Genomic DNA, 16,501 nt, shown 5'->3' with positions numbered 1-16,501 from the left:
ACAAGCTCAACGATTGAGCTTTTCTCCCTTAGTTTGCAGGTTAAGAAAATCGTCGGAGGTCTTATACCTCTTAACGTGGGCACGAGCCTGAAATCCCAATTTCAGCCCTTGAAACATCTCATATGTTTCGCGACGTTTCAAAACGTCTTCGGTACCTCAACTCTAAACCGTTTAACTGAACTATCACGTAGTTATCAAAATGTGTATGTTAGATGTTCGCAACATCCACAGACGACATTCGAGGTTCAGCACACTGAGCGGTGCATCAAGGACATAAGCCTTCTATGAAGCAATGAGGACAATCCTCAGTTTACGGACTTAGTCCGCATAATTGCTACTATCATCTTTCAACTAAATTTTCTCTAGGAACATATCTAAACAGTAGAACTGAAGCGCGAGCTACGACATAATTTGTGAAGACCTTTTGACTATGTTCAGGATAATTAAGTTCATCTTATGAACTCCCACTCAGATAGACATCCCTCTATTCATCTAAGTGATTACATGATCCGAGTCAACTAGGCCGTGCCCGATCATCACGTGAGACGAACTAGTCAACATCGGTGAACATCTTCATGTTGATCATATCTTCTATATGACTCATGTTCGACCTTTCGGTCTTCTGTGTTCCGAGGCCATGTCTGTACATGCTAGGCTCGTCAAGTTAACCTAACTGTTTCGCATGTGTTCCGAGGCCATGTATGTACATGCTAGGCTCGTCAACACCCTTTGTATTCGAATGTAAGAATCTATCACACCTAATCATCACGTGGTGCTTCGAAATGACGAACTTTCACAACGGTGCACAGTTAGGGGGGACACTTTCTTGAAATTTTAATGAGGGTTCATCTTATTTACTACCGTCGTTCTAAGCAAATAAGATGTAAAAAACATGATAAACATCACATGCAATCAAAAAGTGACATGATATGGCCATCATCACTTTGCTCCTTTTGATCTCCATCTCCGGGGCTCCATGATCATCATCGTCACCGGCATGACACCATGATCTCCATCATCATGATCTCCATCATCGTGTCTTCATGAAGTTGTCTCGCCAACTATTACTTCTACTACTATAGCTAATGGTTAGCAATAAAGTAAAGTAATTACATGACGTTTATGTTGACACGTGGGTCATAAATAAATTAAGACAACTCCTATGGCTCCTGCCGATTGTCATACTCATTGACATGCAAGTCGTGATTCCTATTACAAGAACATGATCATCTCATACATCACATATATCATTCATCAAATCCTTTGGCCATATCACATCACAAAACACTTGCTGCAAAAACGAGTTAGACGTCCTCTAATTGTTGTTGCAAGTTTTTATGTGGCTGCTATAGGTTGCTAGCAAGAAGGTTTCTTACCTACGCCAAAACCACAACGTGATATGCCAATTTCTATTTACCCTTCATAAGGACCCTTTTCATCGAATCCAATCCGACTAAAGTGGGAGAGACAGACACCCGCTATCCACCTTATGCAACTAGTGCATGTCAGTCGGTGGAACCAGTCTCACGTAAGAGTACGTGTAAGGTCGGTCCGGGCCGCTTCATCCCACGATGCCGCCGAATCAAGATAAGACTAGTAACGGCAAGTAAATTGACAAAATCAACGCCCACAATTGCTTTGTGTTCTACTCGTGCACAGAAACTTCGCATAGACCTAGCTCATGATGCCACTGTTGGGGAACATATCAGAAATTCAAAATTTTCTACGCATCACCAAGATCAATCTATGGAGTAATCTAGCAACGAGGGAAGGAGAGTGCATCTACATACCCTTGTAGATCGCTAAGCGGAAGCATTCACTACAAGAAATATGTCAACTTATGACCACCACTATTGGTCACTGAAAGGTCACAAATTTCCATTTGTGACCTTTTTGTGACCAAAAACATAAGGTCAAAAGCTGGGCGTCGTAAACTGACTATAGCGACCTTTCTTCTGGAATGGTCGCAAACGTTTATGACCAAAATATGTCTACTGTGGCGTTTTGGTCACTAGCAACCTCCCCAGGCCACGTAGGCATCCAGCGTGGCAATCTGACGTGGCACAAGATTCAGCCCGGTCCAATTCGGCGTTTTACATGGGCCGAGCCCATTAATTCAGCCTTGTAGGATTTTTTTTCCTTGTTAATTCTGGTCCGCTTCATGGGCCAAGCTCAACGTTGTAGCCTTTTTTATTGTTGGCCCGTGGCCTTTGTTTTTCTTTTTTTCCGCACCCCAATTGTCAAATTCTGGTAAATAGGTCCCAAATGTGGCGTTTTGGTTCACGGACCCTGCTATCAAGGTCATGTTCTTCAAATTTCAATATACCAATACAGAAAACTGACACAATACTTCAAGTAACAGCAAGAAGCAATATGCTATATCATATAACATACGTACAATGTGATCATCATCAAGTTTACAATTAGATAACAGCTCTACAAGTGTACAGTTTACCACATAATTATCACATGAGCCCTACAAGTGTAGGGTCTACCACATGAGTCTACCACATGAGTCTACAAGTGTAGGTCTACATCATATAACACACATACAAAGTAAATAGTCTACAAGTGTAGAGCCTAAAGGGCTTCATTACTCCCAGAACTAGCTCCAATAAGCTAGAACTATGCTTCTTCCAACTTTGTCCTGATGCTCGTGAAGAAACATGAAAGGCCAGCATCTGCATGTTATAGAACAAAATGATTAGGAACAAAATAAAAGTAAATCTGACAGCATATTTACTTTGCAAGGAACCACAACATATTTCTGCAGGAAAAGAACATGTATGCAAACCAACCACCAAACAAATAACGAGCTGGTTCATCTTATACTAGAATAAAAAGAACACCGACAAGGAATAGAAGCATTCCTTGGTTTTCAAGCACACCAATTCATAGACATGATTTGGATATGGAAAAGACAATCATAGCAACAAGAGATAATCATAGAAAGTCGGCCATCCTACTATTCAATAAATGGTTCAGATTTCACCGTAACAAAACACTTAACAAGCTCAACACTTGTATTTTTGCTTGCTGCAATCTAAACAACACCACCACAAGTTCTATGATGCATCCAAACTAGTGAACTTTGTGCATAGATCGGATCGAATCGAAGAGAGAAGGGGAAGGGAAGGGCCACCTTGAGGATCGGATCGAATCATCCTGCTTCTTCCTGCCATCTTCTTGTGAACAGCCTTCTTCTTCCTGCCATCAGCAGAAAGCTTTTTATGAAGTACAACAGGAGAAACGTTTCTTACAGCGGAAAGGGGGACTTGATCAACATCGACTAACTTCACAAAAGAAAGCACCTATCCAGGCAATAATTTCCCCCTGATTTAATAAGACAGCATGCATGTTAAAAAAACTAGGCTCATTTACTTCTTCATGGGATTCAGATAAAAAAGGGTTCAAACAGGGACCTATCCAAGAACCACATGTTAAGATCTGGAGAATGGACGTAAATTATTTGACCATCGACATTCGCTGATCAAGGTAAACTGTAGCTAACTAGCGGATTGAGCAATCAGAAAATGTATAAAGTAACCACCAATGCAACAGATTATGTTCTACTTCTAGCGCATTCATTCATAAGCGAAACATGGTGAACTGGAATCTAGAACTCATCGACATAGGGAGACTTGATCCACATCCAACAAATAGACACGAGCTAGATTTGAGGAAGTCAGTCAAACAAATCTGTAAAAGTAAGCATTCATGCCTGCTGGATTTGTAAGCAATTAGTTGATCCACCAAACGGGAAAGAGCATTGACAACATTAAATTGCAGAAGCAAAACTAACAGCAACCCAAAATCACCCAAATCACTAGTTGATTAGCAACAAACAAGACGCGCGTGCGTGGTAATTCGAAGAAGAAACGGCCCTGCCGACAACAACGCCGCCCATGACAAGGAGCTGCCCTGTACAATCCACCAATTAGTATACATTACATAACAGGTTATTTACTACTCCATAAGTACATAAGTAGTATTTGTATCAGTACAGCTACACTGGCACGTAGTACAAACATGGTATCTCAGCATTCACTTGTAGGTGGCATCTGTATATACCTAGAGGTTAGCTCATCTTTTTATGTCAAGAATAGAAATCATATAGATTTCCTTAAATAACATAGGAGAAGAAAATTGTTCAGCAAATATGTATCACAAATTTAATGATGAGACAAGGCTAGATGAAGACATTTTCTAATTGACAAGCACCCAAATATATACAGGCACCAGTTCAGGAAATTCATGACTTGGACAGTGTATTAATAACAGATATGACGAACTAATGTACTTGTACTTGATCTAGTTGAATACATGTAGAATAAGTTCATGGTATAATTTGAATAGGATCAACAAGCCATTTATGTTGCCTTTCATCCAAATTTGATGTATTTCCATGCTAAGGTGCATTCGATTGTATTTCCATGAGGGGGGTTATTTCATATCCCTTAATTTTAATACATTGGCATGATAACATGCTAGCTTTGGCAACATTGAGACAATCAATTAATCTGCACCGAGCAAACATGAATAGGATTGAAGGAATAAATTTTGTTCAGATTCAATTATATATAACACATTCACAGCAGATTTAATTGGAAGCAACTTAAACTGCTGCATGAAGGAAACATCTCTGGACCGCTCGGCCATGTAAACAGCTGAATTTGAATAAATATAAACATTTAACAAAATGGAAATGTTATGATATCTCTGTTTCATGAGTTTTTATCATCAATCGCATCTCGACTGGGCAGATCTACCCGACTTCGTACCCGAAAGTCCCCATCGCCAGCGTAGACACATGGCTGTGTCGTCTTCGTGCTGGATCTTGGCCAGACCAAAGTCAGCAACCTGCACAAGACAGAAAAGCCCCATCACGCTTTGAGATGAACATTCGGAATATATCTTCCAAGCACATGTACGCATGCATGTCCCGGTTGAATAAAAGACTTCATTTTAATAGTTGGACTCTGGAGACAATTCTTAGTGCTTCAAATCATTCAGTGATCTGAATTAACAATACAGAAAAGAATTAAAGATCTCAATGACAGTAGTAATTGGAGGGATAAATCAACACTTGTTCTAAGGATAATAAGATGATTGGTGCCAGGCAGTGTGGGGTCTCATCAGTCACCAAGCTGAACATGAGTGTTTAAATTTGCCAACTAGGACTAACAAAAGTGCCAAACAGAGCTTTTCAGGGTACAGCAGCAACATATTAAACTATCATGGACCTACCTAACTCTCAAAGCACTAATCCATCCCCAATTAGTTCAGATAAAAAAGTCCCACATGGCTAAATGGGCATGCACCTCTCTGTAATTCTGCAGATAAACCTTGAGGGGCTCAATGTACTCCTGAAAGCCTAGCGTGGCCATCGCCCAGAGCAGGTCGTCAATGTTGATGGTCTTGCACTTCTCCCTCTGGCACTTGCCGCTCGCCCTACAATACAGAAAAGAAAAAACGGCGACAGGTCAGCACCAGACCACACTTGATTCGGGCAGGCAAAATAGAGCGGCAGCGGTCAACAGAGGCACTCACTTGCTGGCGATGAAGCAATGAACTCCGAGATGCACTCCCGCACGGTCTCCTTGGCGTCCTTGGCGATCTTGCCGTTGGCCAGGATGGCCTTCTTCATGATGCTGCTGATGTTGGCGATGGGCAGGAACCTGTCCTGCTCCCTGACGCCACCGAAGCCGCCGCTGTCGCCGCCCGGCGGGTTCGCCGGCGCGTTCGACATCCGGCCGCCCTCCTGCAGCACACCAACAACCCCGCCAGATCCATCAGCGCACCGGCTCACCAAACCCTAGACCCCGACTTCCGGAAGCGCGGGGAGAGAGGTGAGGGGAGAGGGAGGCGTACCTTATATAGACGGGCATGTAGAGGGAGGGAGGGAAGGTGGTGGAGGGGAATGGATGTGCGGTGAGGGCTGCGAGCAACATCCCCGTGCTCCGCGAGCCTCCGCGGCGCCTTTCTGGCCACCGGAGGAGCTGAGGGCCAAATCCGCTGCGGTTGGCTCGCCTGCCCAAGCCCCGTCGATGGAGAGCGCCTGCTCGATCCAGATCGAGGTCCTGATTGGCATGGGGTTGCCTGCGAATCTTGGGGGCGGCTCTGGGCATGGGCTCGATCTTGGGTCGGCCTCGACCTCGTCTACGGTGAGGGTCGTCGATGGTGGCGGTGGGGGTGGGGTTGGGGTTGGGGGCGGCAGCAGATCGAGATCTGAGGGAAGGAGAAGGGGTGGGGTTGGGGGCGTGGGCGCAGGGCGTGGGTGGGAGGGAGAAGGGGGCAGCGGCGGCTGGAGTGGGAGGGGAGTTAGGGCGGGACGAGCGCGGCGAGTGAGGCATCAGGGACGGCGGAGTGTGGTGGCGCGCGGGCATGGGCGGCGGGATCTGAATCGGGGGCGGGAGGTAGGTGGCGGCTGCGAGTGGATCTGAATCGGGGGAGAGAGGGAAGAGGAGTGGAGTTAGGGTTTGGGTTGGCCTGCTGAGAGGTGAGCGAGAGACGTTGGATTCGCCTAGTGTGGATGGTTCAGATCATATAGAGTGGGGTGATCCGTGAGAAGTGTTCTGATTGGTTCGAGAATCTGTGATTTAAAATAATTTCCAAGTACTAAAGATAGAGCTATTTTGTGAAGCAACTATCAAAAATATTTTGCAAAAGGGCATTATACAAATTTTCACTCAAGTTAGACCACATTTTATGGATGAGCACCAATTTGTATGCATTTCTAATCTTTCTACCTATTTTTAATCATTTTTCGAGTGTCCAAACTGAGTTTTTTTGTGAAGGACCTATAATATATTTGTTGCAAAATTGGACCAAATTATTTTTCTAAAATACTAGGACATATTTAATGCACACTTGACATAATGGTTGGGTGTCAAAAATTATGATCCACCTCTCGTGAAAAAGACAAATTTCTGCCGATTCTGTTGAAAGTGGGTCAAATTTGAACTGTAGCTGCCTCATAGTTTGCTATTTATTTTTCCTAAAAATCATTTTTAGGTACAAAAGTATCTATTTAATCAGAGAAATACCAAAAAATTTCCAAGATTCAACCACTAGCTAGGAACGGTCATGCCTGTCCTTTTGATCGCATTTTGAAACAGGCATAAAAAATTCAAAAAAAATCAAAAAATTGCAAAACCTTCGCATTGTGTCATTATATGTGGCCAAGTTACCAGAAAAAATAATAAACTTGAAATACGACAATTCTTTTTAAAAAGTGTTCTCAAAAACGAGCCATCATGTGTGGAGATCAATGCCTTTCAAGCTAGATGATCAATCGTATGGCCACATTCATGGCATAGTTTGTTCAAATGATCTCATACTGTGCACAAGGGTGCATATTGGAATGGCAAACAATGTTGCCTAAGGGAGTTTTCATTTTCTTTGCACGAAAAATTCGTTTTCCATTTTTCGAGTGCCCGAAATGAGTTTATTTTGTGAAGGACCTACCATATATTTGTTGCAAAATTGGACCAAATCAATTTTTCTAAATACTAGGCCATATTTAATGCACAATTGACCAAATGGTTGGGTTTCAAAAAAAATTATGCACCTCTCGTGAAAAAGACAAATTCCCGCCGATTCAGTTGGAAGCGGGTCAAATTTGAACTATGGCTGCCTCATAGTTTACTATTTATTTTTTTGCAAAAATCATTTCTAGGTACATAAGTATCTATTTAATCAGAGAAACACCAAAAAAATTCCAATATTCAACCACTAGCTAGGAACGGTCAAGCCCGCCGTTTTGACCGCATTTTGAAACGGGCATGAAAAATTCAAAAAAATTGGGAAACCTTCGCATTGTGTCATTATATGTGGCCAAGTTCCTAGGAAAAATAACAAACTTGTAATACGGCAATTATTATAAAAAAGTGTTCTCAGAAACGAGCTATCACGTGTGGAGATCAATGGCTTTCAAGCCAAATGATCAATCTTATGGCCACATTCATGGCATAGTTTGTTCAAATGATCTCATATTGTGCACAAGAGTGCATATTGGAATGACAAACAATGTTGTCTAAGGAAGTTTTCATTTTCGTTGGACGAAAAAACCATTTTCCATTTTTCGAGTGCCCGAAAGAAGGTTTTTTGTGAAGGAACTACCAAATAATTGTTGCAAAATTGGACCAAATCATTTTTATAAAATACTAGGCCATATTTAATGCACAATTGACAAAATGGTTGGGTGTAAAATTTTTTGATCCACCTCTCGTGAAAAAGACAAATTTCCGCCGATGCAGTTGGAAGCGGGTCAAATTTGAACTACAGCTGCCTCATAGTTTGCTATTTATTTTTTTCAAAAATCATTTCTAGGTACATAAGTATCTTTTTAATCAGAGAAACACCAAAAAAATTCCAAGATTCAACCACTAGCTAGGAACGGTCATTCCCGCCGTTTTGACCGCATTTTGAAACGGGCATAAAAAATTCAAAAAAAATCAAAAAATTGGGAAACCTTCGCATTGTGTCATTATATGTGGCCAAGTTCCTAGGAAAAATAACAAACTTGTAATACGGCAATTATTATAAAAAAGTGTTCTCAGAAATGAGCTATCATCTCTGAAGATTCATGGCTTTCAAGCCAAATGATCAATCTTATGGCCACATTCGTGGCATAGTTTGTTCAAATGATCTCATATTGTGCACAAGGGTGCATATTGGAATGGCAAACAATGTTGCCTAAGGAAGTTTTCATTTTCTTTGGACGAAAAAACCATTTTTCATTTTTCGAGTGCCCAAAAGGAGGTTTTTTGTGAAGGAACTACCAAATAATTGTTGCAAAATTGGACCAAATCAATTTTCTAAAATACTAGGACATATTTAATGCACAATTGACAAAATGGTTGGGTGCAAAAAGTTTTTATCCACCTCTCATGAAAAAGACAAATTCCCGCCGATTCAGTTGGAAGCGGGTCAAATTTGAACTATGGCTGCCTCATAGTTTACTATTTATTTTTTCCAAAAATCATTTCTAGGTACATAAGTATCTATTTAATCAGAGAAACACCAAAAAAATTCCAATATTCAACCACTATCTAGGAACGGTCAAGCCCGCCGTTTTGACCGCATTTTGAAACGGGCATACAAAATTCAAAAAAAATCAAAAAATTGGGAAACCTTCGCATTGTGTCATTATATGTGGCCAAGTTCCCAGGAAAAATAACAAACTTGTAATACGACAATTATTTTAAAAGAGTGTTCTCAAAAATGAGCTATCATCTCTGAAGATTCATGGCTTTCAAGCCAAATGATCAATCTTATGGCCACATTCATGGCATAGTTTGTTCAAATGATCTCATATTGTGCACACGGGTGCATATTGGAATGGCAAACAATGTTGCCTAAGAAAGTTTTCATTTTCGTTGGACGAAAAAACCATTTTCCATTTTTCGAGTGCCCGAAAGGAGGTTTTTTTGTGAAGGAACTACCAAATAATTGTTGGAAAATTGGACCAAATCATTTTTATAAAATACTAGGCCATATTTAATGCACAATTGAAAAAATGGTTGGGTGGAAAATTTTTTGATCCACCTCTCGTGAAAAAGACAAATTTCTGCCGATTCAGTTGGAAGCGGGTCAAATTTGAACTACAAATGCCTCATAGTTTGCTATTTATTTTTTCCAAAAATCATTTCTAGTTACATAAGGACCTATTTAATCATAAATACATGGTTTGGTGGTGATACGTCGAGGTTTGGGCGGTGGCCGAGGGCCCCAACTCTAGAGCGCGTAAACTCGCATGCCCGTCACGTGGTCACCGCGTGACCGTAATGTTGCCATGTGTTTTGGGCGGCCTAGGCATGTCTAGTGGGTTGGGCACTCCCCAGGTTGGTGCTAGAAAGAAAATTATAACATAAGATTCTCATGAGGAGACCGATCGATGCTCAAACATGAATTAGCAGCCAAGTGTTTGATTAGCGGTACGGGAAATGCACATGGCCAATGGGCGTGAGTTTTGGCTGAGGATGATCATCTACTAAGGAGAATGTCTTCACAAATTTTTAGCTCAAAAGGAGGATCCTAGGTGGTACTTGCTTTGCAAAGTACCACGCTGGACAAAAATATGAATGTTGAAGCTGGGCTCAAAATAATGAATGGAGTGAGCTCAAATTTTGTGGAGGATGGTTATTTGGGCATAGGAAAGCATTGTAGAAAATTGATACCATTTGGACATGCCAAAGAAGTACTTCCTTCACAATGCTCTTCTATGGACAAAAACTTGGGAAAACTAGTGAGAGAGATTGGATGAATGAAATGATCTCAAAATTGGTGTAGGTAATTTACTTAGGTATGGTCATGCGCTGGTAAATTTTAAGATCATTTGGGTAAGCCTAGCTAGTACTTACTTCACAAAGCTTCTCTCGAGGTAGAAACTTTGGAAATTTCCCGAGAAAGATTTACTAGGAAAATTGAGCTGAATATTATCATGTGGCAATGATTTGGGTATGGAAGAGTGCCCGAAAAGTTTGAGGGTAATAGGAGGGGTCTATATAACACTTGCTTTGCAACGTGCCAATTTGGCCATAAAATATAAATTGAACCTGGGCTCACATAGATGATTTGACTGAGCTGCAATTTCGAGGAGGGTGATAATTTGGGAATATGAAGGAACTGTATAAATTTCATGTCATTTAGAGATATAAAAAAGGTACTTCCTTCACAATGCTTCTAGGTGGACAAAAACTTTGGAAATTTGCCGAGGAAGATTTGCTAGGCAAATGGAGCTGAATTTTGTCATGCGCTAATGATTTGGATAGGAAAGAGTGCCCAAAAATTCCTAGGGCAATCAAGAATATATAAATAACACTTCCTTCATAAAGTGTTGTTGTGAACATATATAGGAAAATGAATATTGTTGAATTAGTTTTGAAATAGGCAAGGAGGGATTTTTACATATTTGATGAAGATATGACCCAAAGAATTTATGAGATTTTTTTGGGAATTTTGGGAATGATAGAAATATAGGTTGCTTCACAACCTAGGGCAAAAACTGCCACATGGACATGACACATAGGCAAAACTGATGAGATGGCGCCTAGTCATCACAACCCACCACAATCTACAAGGCTATGACCATCTATATTGGTCATGATCAGCTAGAAATAAGGCAGCGGACTAGCACTATTTGCTTTGTGACCATTTCGTGTAAGGAAATTATGACCTTTCTGACCAAAATGGTCGCAATGGTTCAGGGTTTGGAGCCCCCTGAACAGCTTTTGACCAATTGGTATAAAATGGTCATAAATTTATGACCAATTCTTCGAGGGTCACTGACAGAAGGTCATAAGTTGACATATTTCTTGTAGTGATTCAAGTGAACGGGGTTGATGGAGTCGTACTCGCCGTGATCCAAAACACCGATGATCCTAGTGCCGAACGGATCCTACGCCTTGATCCGTACAAGGGGAGAAGGAGACGTCTCCTACGCCTCCTACGCCTCCTACAAGGGGAGAACGGATCCTAAGCGGAAGCGTTCAACACACGTACAGCCCGGTGACGTCTCCTACGCGTTGCTCCAGCAAGGGGAGAAGGAGAGGTTAGGGAAGACTCCATCCAGCAGCAGCATGACGGCGTGGTGGTGGAGGAGGAGCGCGGAACTCCAGCAGGGCTTCGCCAAGCACTACGAGAGACGAGGGGGAAGAGAGGTAGGGCTGCGCCAAGAGGGAGAGGATCTCGTGTGTGTTGCAGCCTCCAATACCTCAAGTATATATAGGGGAAGGGGAGAGGCTGTGCCCCCACCTAGGGTTCCCTCCCTAGGGGTGGCGGCAGCCCCCAGATCCCATCTGGGTGGCGGCCACAAGGGAGAGAGGGGGAGGCACACCTGGGGTGGGCCTTAGGGCCCATCTGCCCTAGGGTTTGCCCCCTTCCCCTCTTGGAGGCGCCTTGGGCCTTGGTGGGAGGCGCCCCAGCCCACCTAGGGGCTGGTCCCTTCCCACAATTGGCCCATGTAGGCCTCCGGGGCTTGTGGCCCCACCTGGTGGACCCCCGGACCCCTCCGGTGGTCCCGGTACACTACCGGTGATGCCCGGAACACTTCCGGTGGCCAAAACCATACTTCCTATATATCAATCTTTACCTCCGGACAATTCCGGAACTCCTCGTGACGTCCGGGATCTCATCCGGGACTCCGAACAACATTCGGTAACCGCGTACATACTTTCCCTATAATCCTAGCGTCATCGAACCTTAAGTGTGTAGACCCTACGGGTTCGGGAGACATGCAGACATGACCGAGATGACTCTCCGGTCAATAACCAACAGCGGGATCTGGATACCCATGCTGGCTCCCACATGCTCCACGATGATCTCATCGGATGAACCACGATGTCAAGGACTTAATCAAGCCCGTATATAATTCCCTTTGTCTAGCGGTACGATACTTGCCCGAGATTCGATCGTCGGTATCCCGGTACCTTGTTCAATCTCGTTACTGGCAAGTCTCTTTTACTCGTTCCGTAACACATCATCCCGTGATCAACTCCTTGATCACATTGTGCACATTATGATGATGTCCTACCGAGTGGGCCCAGAGATACCTCTCCGTTTACACGGAGTGACAAATCCGAGTCTCGATTCGTGCCAACCCAACAGACACTTTCGGAGATACTTGTAGTGTACCTTTATAGCCACCCAGTTACGTTGTGACGTTTGGCACACCCAAAGCACTCCTACGATATCCGGGAGTTGCACAATCTCATGGTCTAAGGAAATGATACTTGACATTAGAAAAGCTTTAGCATACGAACTACATGATCTTGTGCTAGGCTTAGGATTGGGTCTTGTCCATCACATCATTCTCCTAATGATGTGATCCCGTTATCAACGACATCCAATGTCTATGGTCAGGAAACCATAACCATCTATTGATCAACGAGCTAGTCAACTAGAGGCTTACTAGGGACATGGTGTTGTCTATGTATCCACACATGTATCTGAGTTTCCTATCAATACAATTCTAGCATGGATAATAAATGATTATCATGAACAAGGAAATATGATAATAACTAATTTATTATTGCCTCTAGGGCATATTTCCAACAGCCAAGGCCAAGACCACGAAGAGCAAAGGGGACGAAGCGGACTCCCCCGGCAAGATCCTTGCTGGGAGACAGTTCTAGCAGCCACGGCAAGACCCTTGCCGCGGCGACTCGTCCCACACCTACGGAGCAAATCACCCTTGAGTCCACTGCCCCCATGGGGCAAGGATTCGAGAAACATCTCCGTGGTGGCATGCAGATCTTTGTGAAGACATTCAAGAACAAATACGCACTAAGGAGACGACAACCCTTGGCGGGATCCTAGCCGAGGAAGACCACAAGGCCCCCGGCAAGTGCCTTGCCGGGGATGACAGCAGGTGCCTCGGCAAGACCCTTGTCGGGGCCCTGGCAAGGCCCTCCCGAGGACACCTGCGGGGCTACCATCAGGCCCACACCGACTAAACCTCCACCACTGCATGCATGGAGCTGCCGACCCAACCAGCTGGGCAGGCACCTGCGTGGCGACATGCAGATCTTTGTGAAGACCCACCACTGCGCCACCTCAGCTATCTGCCTACCTACGTGGCATCTCAGGTATCGCTGGCCAGGGCGCGTGTCGACATGAGAAGGAGCGGCGACGGATGAGACAGATCTCTCCCCCGTCCCCGATAAAGCAAGGACACCTAAGCAAGACGCATTAAATGCGCTTTGTCATGTAATGCAAGGGATAACCTCGCATCACTGTACCCTTTCCACCTCCTGTGTGCCACTGTGGCAACCCCTTTTTCTATAAAAGGAGGCCCGAGGCGACCAGGAGGAGGATTGGGCTTTTTGGAGCTCCTCACGCCCCATAGCTAGCTCAAGAACACAGATATACAATCCACCAAAGCAGGAGTAGGGTTTTACGCATCCTTGCGGCCCGAACCTGGATAAACGAACCGTGTGCTACCTGTTAGATCCGCTCTTCTCACGACCCCGCGCCCCGCTAACCACAGTAGGGATTCTTGTGATCCCATAGGTGTCGTTCCCACCGACATCTTTGGCGCGCCAGGTAGGGGGGCGCAGTTGTGATAATCGGCTTTAGCAGTTAGTTCCACTACAAGGATTCGGGTCTATTGCAACAAAATTGTTCGTCGCAATACATGTCGATTTGTGGCGATAAATACCTATTGCCATGAAACAACAATCGTTGGCAGCCATTGCGACTCGACGCATGGTAATAGGTTATTGCCACAAAAGGCAATTGTGGCAATAAAGTGTGCTATTGCAACAACCATGTGGGATGTCGCCACATGTTTCCTCGTGGCAACACTCATCTGATGCCACAATTTGCTTTGTGGAGATAGCTTTAATGCAACATGTAACGAATCATGGCGACTGATAGCTTGTGGCGATAAACATTTGTGGCAACAACCTATACCAACGACACTCATTTCGTGGTGCATACTGTTCCGTGGCAATATTAAATTGTGGAAATAAACTATGGCAACAATCCTTGTTTTCGTGGCATTAGGCATTTCGCCACGAACCGCTACACTTGTGGCAGTAAGTTATGGCAACAAATATTCCAGTCGTCGTAATAGGAAATTGCAACATACTAGTTTTGGCGGTGATAAATAGGTATAACAACGGGTGAAATTTTTGTAGCGAGAAACTATTGCGACAATTTAAATCTTCGTGGTGTTCGTGCTAACTTGTGGCAACCAAAAGTGGGTTGTGGCAATAGCCTATTGCAACCTAAAAAATACAGGCATTCAATTACAATATTCAAAACCAAATGTATAATATGTAGATTCATAAAATTCATAATCCTCATAGCAAATATCCATCAAATGAGACTCAAATGTAATTTAGACATCCTAATTAAGTGCCAAGTCTAAATTGTCCGTGATCTATAGTCCAGTCGAGCTAGTTGTTTGGATCCTGCAATCAAGAAATCAAAAAAATATAGTTGTATTTAATGAGTCCAAAATAACATACGCCATACAATTATTCCAGCCCCATTGTTAAAAAGAACTGTCGCCAGACTAACTAGAGTAATGTTGTGTCAGCAAGCATGTAACTGAGGGATCAGAACAATTTTACAAGTGCAAATGTCTAAAGAATAAGCACAAGTACATGTACTAAAATCTTCCAGTATTGATTTAAGTTGTGGCTCAATCTATAGTTTCAGTTATGTTATGAAAAGAACAATTATAGGTGCGGTAACCATTGTCAATTGCTTTGGATTCATGCAAAATAAGTCTAGGAAAACATAGAACCACACCTCATGGTGAAAATTAAACATATTGCATGTCAAAAAGATAACGTTGTACTAGAGGAGCGTCAATTAATTTGGATCGGAGGGAGCAGATTGAATGTTACCTTGAACTTATCCGCAGAACCAGCTTCTGCATAAGCCTCAGCAGCTTTTGAGGCAGGTTCTTGTAGACAAAGGACTGGGCAACAAGGGTCGTCAGCACCTGCATGGTAATCGATAAATGAAGCTCCAGCAGCAAGAAAAATGCTCAATTAACATTAATTTTTAAACAAAGGGTTAACAACAATTCTGGCTCAACCATAAAATCATAAAACAAAAATATATACTAAAGACTGGAAGCCCAGCCCTGACAAGTGCTCATTGAACTCATAAAAGTGAGAGACTTTTGAATATGTTGGGTCATGCAATAACTATTGGACGAAGCAGAAGCACTCAATAAGAAATATGATAGGTTTTACCATTTAGGAGGAGTGGACGTGGTGCAATCGGAGGAACTGAGTAGGGAGCATCAAACTGTGAAGCCATAGCAGGTGCTATCTTGTCCCAAACCTAGTAAAAATATGTCAATACACGATCGTGGAACATTTACAATGGAACAATCAGAAATAAATGTCAAATAAATCAGATAGTCACCTTTTTCACAACCTCTACATCTATTTCACTCTTCCCTGAATCAATTCTTGCTTCTACAGGAAAGACAAAATGACATAGATACTTACATGTAAATGTTCTGAACTGATACAATATATATCAGTTGTGATCTATATTTTCAATGGTGTGTGCCCCAATCTTAGAGGATGCATGGCGTCTAACCTTCAAATAAAGGCTTAATGCTATCAACTCTAGCTTGCCACATGTCATTATCTATTGCCCATTGAAATCCCTGTAGCCACCACAAAGAGCATTGATTTACTTACATGAGACAAATCACAAAACTATGTGCACCCATGTCGATAAAATTACTGCTGTGTGTACCTGAACACCAAATTATTGGAACAACAACACTGTACCGTGTATCCACAAAAAGCAGCAAACAATGCATGCATTCCTGTATTCAGCTCCAAATAAAAAGGATAAGTTTTCTAAAAGTGAAGTCTATGTATTAATTTAGTATCATGATGCAATCATGATCTATAATACCTCCGAGTGATTCACCAGTAATCCCTATCCTAGAGTGATCGACATCATCCCTTGCACTAAGATAATCTCCAAGCTTTATCAAGTCCCACACCTGCACATGTTCCTC

General features: G+C 42.9%; 1 long non-coding RNA gene and 1 pseudogene across 1 annotated transcript; both read right to left on the bottom strand.

Moving 5' to 3' along the window:
- Positions 1-5,115: 5,115 nt before the first annotated feature.
- On the bottom strand, positions 5,116-5,749 carry LOC125541786 (annotated as a pseudogene).
- A 9,970-nt stretch (positions 5,750-15,719) lies between these two features.
- Positions 15,720-16,293, bottom strand: LOC125541785. Its single transcript, XR_007297646.1, has 4 exons — positions 16,231-16,293; positions 16,069-16,138; positions 15,889-15,941; positions 15,720-15,804 (listed from the first exon to the last, which is right to left on the bottom strand). It is a non-coding gene; the product is annotated as an uncharacterized LOC125541785 (long non-coding RNA).
- Positions 16,294-16,501: the final 208 nt, after the last annotated feature.

This window comes from Triticum urartu, chromosome 2 (assembly GCF_003073215.2).
Source record: "Triticum urartu cultivar G1812 chromosome 2, Tu2.1, whole genome shotgun sequence".
Taxonomy (NCBI): domain Eukaryota; kingdom Viridiplantae; phylum Streptophyta; class Magnoliopsida; order Poales; family Poaceae; genus Triticum; species Triticum urartu.
The sequence above is the reverse complement of the archived record's forward strand: the minus strand, read 5'-3'. Positions and strand labels throughout refer to the sequence as shown.